Below are 8,167 nucleotides of genomic sequence, written 5' to 3' on the forward strand. Positions count from 1 at the left end.
ACTCAGCAAGAGCGTCGCGCCAGGCGAGTGGCAGACAGGGCGGACTTCGCTGTGTCAGCATACAGCTCACAAACCCAATCCTTGTTAACCAAAAAAATAAAATAAAAAAAATAAAAAATGTGGCCTTTGCAGCATGGGAGTGAATAGCTCCACCACAGAGCATGGGAAAGGAGTGAAAGCATACTCGGCCGTGAGGCATAATTATATTTCATTGAAACATAAGAGCCGTACAGTTAGGGTGTAAAAAACCAAGAGGAATCTCATTCTTTCATGTTTCAGAGCAGCAGCCGTGTTAGCCTGTATTCGCAAAAAGAAAAGGGGGACTTGTGGCACCTTAGAGACGAACCCATTTATTTGAACATGAGCTTTGAGCAGGCGTCCGGTGAAGTGAGCTGTAGCTCACGAAAGCTCATGCTCAGATAAATTGGTTAGTCTCTAAAGTGCCACAAGTCCTCCTTTTCTTCCTTCTTTCATGAGATTATAAGTTTGGTTGATAAAGGTAAATGCATAGACGTAAACGATTTAAACTTCTGTAAGGCATTTGACCGAGTACGGCATGGCATTCTCATTAAAATCAGAACTGTACAGCAACAAGAAAGCACATGTGACATGGGTTAGGAACTAACTGACCGATTTCAAAAAGTAGTCGGTGGAGAATCACCATTGAATGGGTGTGTTTCTAGAGTGGTTCCATTGGTTCTAGGACTGACTGTGCAACCGTTGTATCAATTATTTGGAAGTAAATATAAAATCACTGCTAATAATATTTGCAGATGACACAGATTGGTGGAAGGGTAAAATATGATGAGGATAGGGCAATTATACAGAGATATATTTTAATGCAACCAAATACAAGGTCTTACTTGCAAAATGGAAGACTAAACTCTGGAAAACAGTGATTCTACAAAAATTAGGGGTCATACTGGACAAGCAACAACATGAGCTCCCAGTACAATGCTGTGGCAAAAACAGCTAATGTATAAATGGGGAGTAGGGAGGAGCTTTTACTTACGTATACAGCATTGGTGAGTCAGATATTGAAATATGTCCAGTGCCGGTGTGCACATTTTAAAAAGGCTGTTGAAAAATTGGAGAGAGTTTACCATACAAATTATTTGGGAACTGGAGAACATGCCTTACAGTAAGAGACTTAAAGAACCAAATCTGTTTAGCTTATTAAAAAGATTGACAGGTGATTTAATTACAGTGTATAAGTATTTTCATAGGGAGAAAATACTAGGTACAAAGGGGCTCTTTAATCTAGTAGAGAAAGGCAGAACAAGAAACAATGGCTGAAAGCTGAAGCAAGACAAATTCAAATTAAAAATAAAGCAGAAATTGTTAACAGTGAGGGTGATTAACCATTGGATGTAGTAGATCTCTAGATCTTCAAGTCAAGACTTGATGCATATCTTCTAGAAAGACTTTAGCTAAACACAGGCTCTTGGGTTCAATATAGGAATAACTAGGTGAAATGCAGCCCAGGCTCATGGCAGAGCAAGACAGCCAAAGTGCTCTCAACCCATCCATTTGGAAGAAGCCTGCCTGACCAGAAAGGCACTAACATTCCTGGAAAGTCAACTAACCTGTGCTGTATCAGACCAAGCAGGTTCTGGAGCCAGATGCCCTCCGCCAAGAACAGGCAAGTGTACACAGCTCAGATTTACTAGTACGAACATCCCAGCTGCTCTCAGTTGCCTGAGTAAAACACTAAGAGTGAAAGCTCCCCAAACTCCAACACTTAAATGGTTTTCATTCTCTAAGCTAGAAGTGGAAGTGAATTAGAAAACAGGGAGCACTGAGGTAATATGGTCCTGCCATAAAGCACAACTAAGCCACTGTCTGAGCCTGCTCGATTAAACTCAATGGAAGCCTTGCCGTTGACTTCAGTGGGCACAAGATCAGGCTATCAGAGGGCTGCTACATTTTGCACCAAGTAGGATACACGGCAGTAATCCAGCCTGGAGCTGACAAAGACGACATGGATGATTATGGCATTGTCTCCATCCAGGACCACATTCTGGAAGACACTTAAGCATGGACTTAAGTTCATCTTAAGTAAGCACATGCTTACTTTTCAGTGAAAAGTTAAGACTCCCTCTGCCTCCACTGCCTGTTTCAAAATGTTTCTACTGAATCAGTAGGCTATGAACCTGAGACAAGTTAAAACTAACACATCTCAGAATAAAAATTATAAAGCTTGCTATATACCAAAGAAATAGAGACTGGTATCTGCTTCCTGGGAAGAGTGATGTTGCCCACGCAGCATGGGGAACAAGAGCTAAAGAACACCAGTTAGGCATAATTACATTTCATTAAAGCATAATAGCATCCAGTTAGACTGCTGGGTAAACTACTAAGGGGAGTTTATCATCTCGCAAACTTTATTTAAAACAGTTAAACACTGATTCACAGGAAATTTAAACAGTTTCTCACTGAATTGCAGTGTTCTAGGGGGTCTTGTTTTCTTTTTACCAACTTGTTAAAATCTCTTGCTAACTGTCTTACGATAGCTTGCCAAGACAAGGTCCTTGTGATCTGTAAAGGGAGATATAAGGAATAAAAAGAACAATTTTTGTTCCCTCGATTTTGTTTTTGTCATTTGTTTTTCACTAATTCCTATAGGCCCTCATTGAGATCGGGGCTCCATTGTGCTGGGTGTTGATAAATACATGGTAAGAGACAGTCCCTACCACAAAGAGTTGTAGGTGCCTGTCCCATTGATTCCCTCTGAGGATCTGGGCTTTACAGTCTAAATAGACAAGACAAAGGTGGGAGATGAAACAAGTGCAGAGAGGTGGAAGTGACTGACCTGAGGTTACACAGGAGGTCAGTGGTGGAGCTGGAAATATTACTCAGGTCTCTTGACTTGACTCCCAGTCCTGTACCCTACCCACTGGTCTACACTGCTTCTCAATGTACTGTTTTTGGGGTTTGAATTAATTTAATGTAACACTAATTATCTTTAAGGGCCTGTTTCTACACCCCTCCTGCAGCCAAAAAAGCAGGTTTCTGTCTCCCCTTTCTCTCTCTCACACACACACACAGTTTTGTGATTAGTAGCATTATATGTTGCTATTGGTGGCAGGAAAGGGGCTGGAGTCTGAGCTCTGGGACCGTAGACCTGCGGGTTTTCCTTTACGGTGTAGGCCTATCCTCAGAAAGCCTTCTTCCCAGACCTGCAGCATGTGGCAACTCTCCTTCAGTGAAACAACATGGAACCTGCCATATGGGAGCTGTTGTTCTCCCCCCACCCCCACAGGGCTTTCCCCATAGGGGTTTTGGAGATGTAGGCCCTGAGTCTGGGGCCTGCTGCAGCTTCTTTATAGCAGCTCAACTGCTGTGAAGAGACTTCAAAGCTAGCTTAGCTGACCCAGAGAGTTCCCTCAGTATAGATTCAAGAGAAGAAGGAACCATTGTGATTACAGTGGATGATAAGCTGGATATGAGTCAGCAATGTGCCCTTGTTGCCAAGAAGGCTAACGGCATATTAGGCTGCATTAGTAGCCAGCAGATCAAGGGGAGTGATTATTCCCCTCTATTCGGCATTGGTGAGGCCGCATCTGGAGTATTGCATCCAGTTTTGGGCCCCCCACTACAGAAGGGATGTGGACAAATTGGAGAGAGTCCAGCGGAGGGCAACAGAAATGATGAGCGGGCTGGGGCACATGACTTACGAGGAGAGGCTGAGGGAACTAGGCTTGTTTAGTCCGCAGAAGAGAAGAATGAGGGGGGATTTGATAGCAGCCTTCAGTACCTGAAGGGGGGTTCCAAAGGGGATGGAGCTCGACTGTTTTCAGTGGTGGCAGATGACAGAACAAGGAGCAATGGTTTCAAGTTGCAGTGAGGGAGGTCTAGGTTTGATATCAGGAAACACGATTTCACTAGGAGGGTGGTGAAGCACTGGAACAGGTTACCTAGGGAAGTGGTGGAATCTCTTTCCTTAGAGGTTTTTAAGGCTCAGCTTGACAAAGCCCTGGCTGAGATGATTTAGTTGGGGTTGGTCCTGCTTTGAGCAGGGGGTTGGACTAGATGATCTCCTGAGGTCTCTTCCAACCCTAATCTTCTATGATCACCTAGTCCAGTGGTTCTGAAACTTTTTTTTTCCATGGACTGCTTGAAAATTGCTGAGGGTCTCGGCAGACCACTTAATGATCTTTCCAAATGTTGTTTGTACTGTTAGCTAACTATTGTAAAGTGCTTTGGATAAAAGCGCTATATATAAAAAAACTTAATAAACTTTTTTTGTTCTACAAATAAAAGCACACAACTTATCTTTTAATATCAGTAGTCTTACCTTTCTAATGTGATGGATGTGCCCTCTCCACCACCATGGCAGCCCCCGAGCTGGGGCTGGGAAGGAGGGGGGTCTCTCCCCCGCCACAGCAGCCCCTGAGCTGGGGAAAGTCACCTTTTTCTCTGGCCACCACAGCCCTGCACGTCCCAAATTCCCCCCACCCCCTCTTCTTACTCCACTGCCCCCTCCCACGTACCCCCTATTCCCCCCAAGGCCACTACCTCACCTTACATGTGCATCTTCTCCAGCGTCCAGGCACCTAATTATGTGGGTGGCCCTTCATTCTCTTGTGTGCGGCCGCCCAGACGCGCACCTTAGAGGGAACTATCCACGGACCACCTGAATAGAGCTTGCGGACCACAGATTGAGAATCTCGGATCTCGTCTGACTTCCCGTATAACACAGGCCATGGAACTGTCACAAAATAATTTCTAGAGCACATCTTTTAGAAAAATAATCCAATCTTGATTTAAAAATTGTCAGTTAGGGAGAATCTAACACACGCATTGGTAAATTGTTCCAGTGGTTAATTACCCTCACTGTTAAAAATGTACACCTTATTTTCAATCTGAATTTGTCTAGCTTTAACTTGTAGCCATTTGATCCGGTTAGACCTTTCTCTGCTAGACTGAAGAGCCCATTATTAAATATTTATTCCCTGTGTAGATAGTAATCAAGTCACCCCTAACCTTCTCTTTGTTAAGATAAATAGATTGAGCTCCTTGAGTCTGTCGCTATAAGAAATATTTTCTAATGCTTTAATTATTCTCATGGCTCTTCTCTGAACCCTCTCCAATTTATGAGCATCCTTCTTGAATTGTGGGTACCAGAACTGGAAACAGTGTTCCAGCAGCAGTCACACCCTTGCAAAATACAGAGGTAAAGTAATCTGACTACTCCCACTCGAGACTCCCCTCTTTAGGCATTCTACGATTGCATTAGCTCTTGGCCACAGTGTCACACCCGGAGCTCATGTACAGCTGATTATTCACTATAACCCCCAAATCTCTTTTAGAGTCATTACTTCCCAGGATAGAGTCCGCCATCCTGTAAGTATGGCCTGCATTCTTTGTTTCCAGATGTATACGTTTAATTTAGCCATATTAACAGACATATTATAGATGAGTCTGCCTAACTTTAATACCTGGAAAGATATTGGAGCAAATTGTTAATCAATTTATAAGCAGCTGGAGGATAGTAGGGTTATAAGGAATAGTCAGCATGGATTTGTCAAGAACAAATCAAGCCAAACCACCTTAATTTCCTTCTATAGGGTTACTGACCTAGTGGATGGGTGGGAAGCACTAGACATGATATACTTTGATTTTAGTAAGACTTTTGGGAGGCATGGATCAACATTCATGTGGCTCTCCCCGTCAGTACCTGGCTTTACGCTGTGGTATCCCCAGCAAGCCAGACTGCCTAAAAAGGCCAGGGCCTGGGCTTTGCTTTCTCTCCAAGGGCTACGACCAAGTGTACTGCACACCATTATAAATTCCCACACAGCCCTTTCTAAGCAAACATATTTATTAAGATAAAATTATTACAGAGAAAACATTAGAACCTACACACATGCTAAAAAAGCATACCAGAGGTCACCTCCAACTTCAGCCTAAGTTTTAGTCCTTCAAAACCCAAAACTGGGCTTTCCCTGTGGTTACAAGTTCATCCGTTTTACATCCATGACCAGAAGAGAGACAAGGCAGATCAGCTGTTTCTTTATACAGCTTGGGCCTCCTGTAAGAAGTAATCAGCAAATAATAATCCTCTCCTCAGAACTTCAAAAGGCTAAGGTTTTGCATAATTGGAGTTGGGGAATTTGCATTAAGATCACCCTCCGGATTCCCCAGGAAATCCACTTAACACTTATTGCACCAGAAGTCTACACCTGTCTGTCACATTTTCAGTGTAGTCTTTTGAACTTCCAGGTTTCACATCTTCCCCCTAAAGAGGCTGCAAGCAATTCCTGGCCCATAAGACACAGACTTAATATGATACGGTCTTTTAACAATATTGTAGGAAATTGCCATATCTGTCACACAAGTAATAAGATTTAAATTGATCATGTTCTCAGTACAATAACCTTGTTTGCAGAAAAAGACAAAACATTTCTACCGTGCAAAGTTATGACTGTTGGAAAATACAATGTGACAACCCAATACTTTGCCTTGAAGCACAGCACCATGCTGCAAGGCTAAACCATTTTCAATAGGGGGAGATGTCATTTTTCATTCATGCACAGCTCTGAAGCAGGCACAGCTGAACAGATTTAATTCACATTTAAAACCAAAACACACAACCCTTGCTCTTATATAGTACTTTCTATCTGTAGATCTTACTGAGCCTGTCTTCACCACAGAGTTAACCAGAGCTCCTGCTCAGCTGTTGCCCACCCCACCATCCACACACAAAATCCTCTCATCTGCATGTGGTGGTGCTTTCAACCTGGGCTAACTGGCCCAGGTAGGGGGTGGATTAGAGCCTGGGTACTTTCATTCAGGATGGTAACGATGTTGGATCATATTAAAGAAATTCTGTATTAAAATCACAAATGAGTTTGATTCCCCATAGTTTAAATTCCAGGGTATTACTAATTAAGAGGTCTCTTGGTTTTTGGTACTGTTTCTCTCCCTCTCTGTGTGAAACTTGCAAGCTGCTAACTGCGTTAGTACATTCTAAGACAGAGTCTGTTCTCAAAGCAATTCACAGAGAGAGAGACTCAAAGCAATACTCTAACAACAGAAACAACACCGAGAGACTCCCCGCCCTTTTGTTGTATTAACAATTGTGATTAAAATAGAGATAGAGGATGTATGTGGATGGATGCTTGGTGTGGATAATAACTGAATGATCAGGGAGGTGCCAGCCTAAGAATCCAGTGTCCATCGGCTGAAGAAGGCATCAAGTGGAAATAACCAGAGGACCCCTAGAGGGCAGACTGGAATCCACCCAACAGCCTCAAGAATGGGAGAACCAAAGAACAAGATAACATCTAGCAGCACGGAGCCGTCAGGAATGTGCTATCTGCTGATTGATTCAGCAACAGCATGATGAAGCAATTCCCATAGACTGGCATAGGAAGAAATTCCTATAAAAATAGACTCTAAAAAGTGAGAACTTTGGGGTCTGATTCTGCAAACCAACTTCCAGGAGCATCAGATGAGCATCTGACAAGGCCCTGCTCCCTCCTCATGTCCAGGCCACCTGGCCAGTGGCTTGGCATGAGCAACTCTAAGGCTGGTAACTATGATAACAACCTTGCAGAACCTGTGCGTGTGTGTTTGTATGAATGAATGTGTGAATAAATATGAGATTGAATGGAATGTTATAGCTATAACTAACTGCTTACTATGATTCTTTCTGTATTCACAATAAATGTGGTATTTTGCCTTTTTCCCTTTAATAAGATCCTGCTGGTTTTTATTTTATTGGTATAACAACGAGTCCACTTTGCAGTGAGGATGCTGATATTCCTCTAGTGCCTTCCCATAACTCCCCCTGTGTGCCCAGGATAGACCAGTTCTCCCACAATTCACTAGAAAAAAATCATAGTCGCTCAGTTTACTGTAGCACAAAGCACTATGGGATATGCCCCTACAAGTCCTACTAACACATGTTGGGGAGTGCAGCCCCAGTGAGGACACAGGCTATGTCTACACTATAGCAACTACAGCAGCACAGCTGCACCAATCCACCTGTGCTACTGTAGCGCTTCTGGTGAAGATGCTGTAAACTGATGGGAGGGAGAAGTAATGGGCTTAATTGGCAGCAAGGGAGATCGAGGTTGGATATTAAGGAAATCTTTCTAACTACAAGGCTAGTTAAGCTCTGGAACAGGCTTCCAAGGGAGGTTGGGGAATCCCCATCACT

Source organism: Lepidochelys kempii, chromosome 4 (assembly GCF_965140265.1).
Source record: "Lepidochelys kempii isolate rLepKem1 chromosome 4, rLepKem1.hap2, whole genome shotgun sequence".
Classification (NCBI taxonomy): domain Eukaryota; kingdom Metazoa; phylum Chordata; order Testudines; family Cheloniidae; genus Lepidochelys; species Lepidochelys kempii.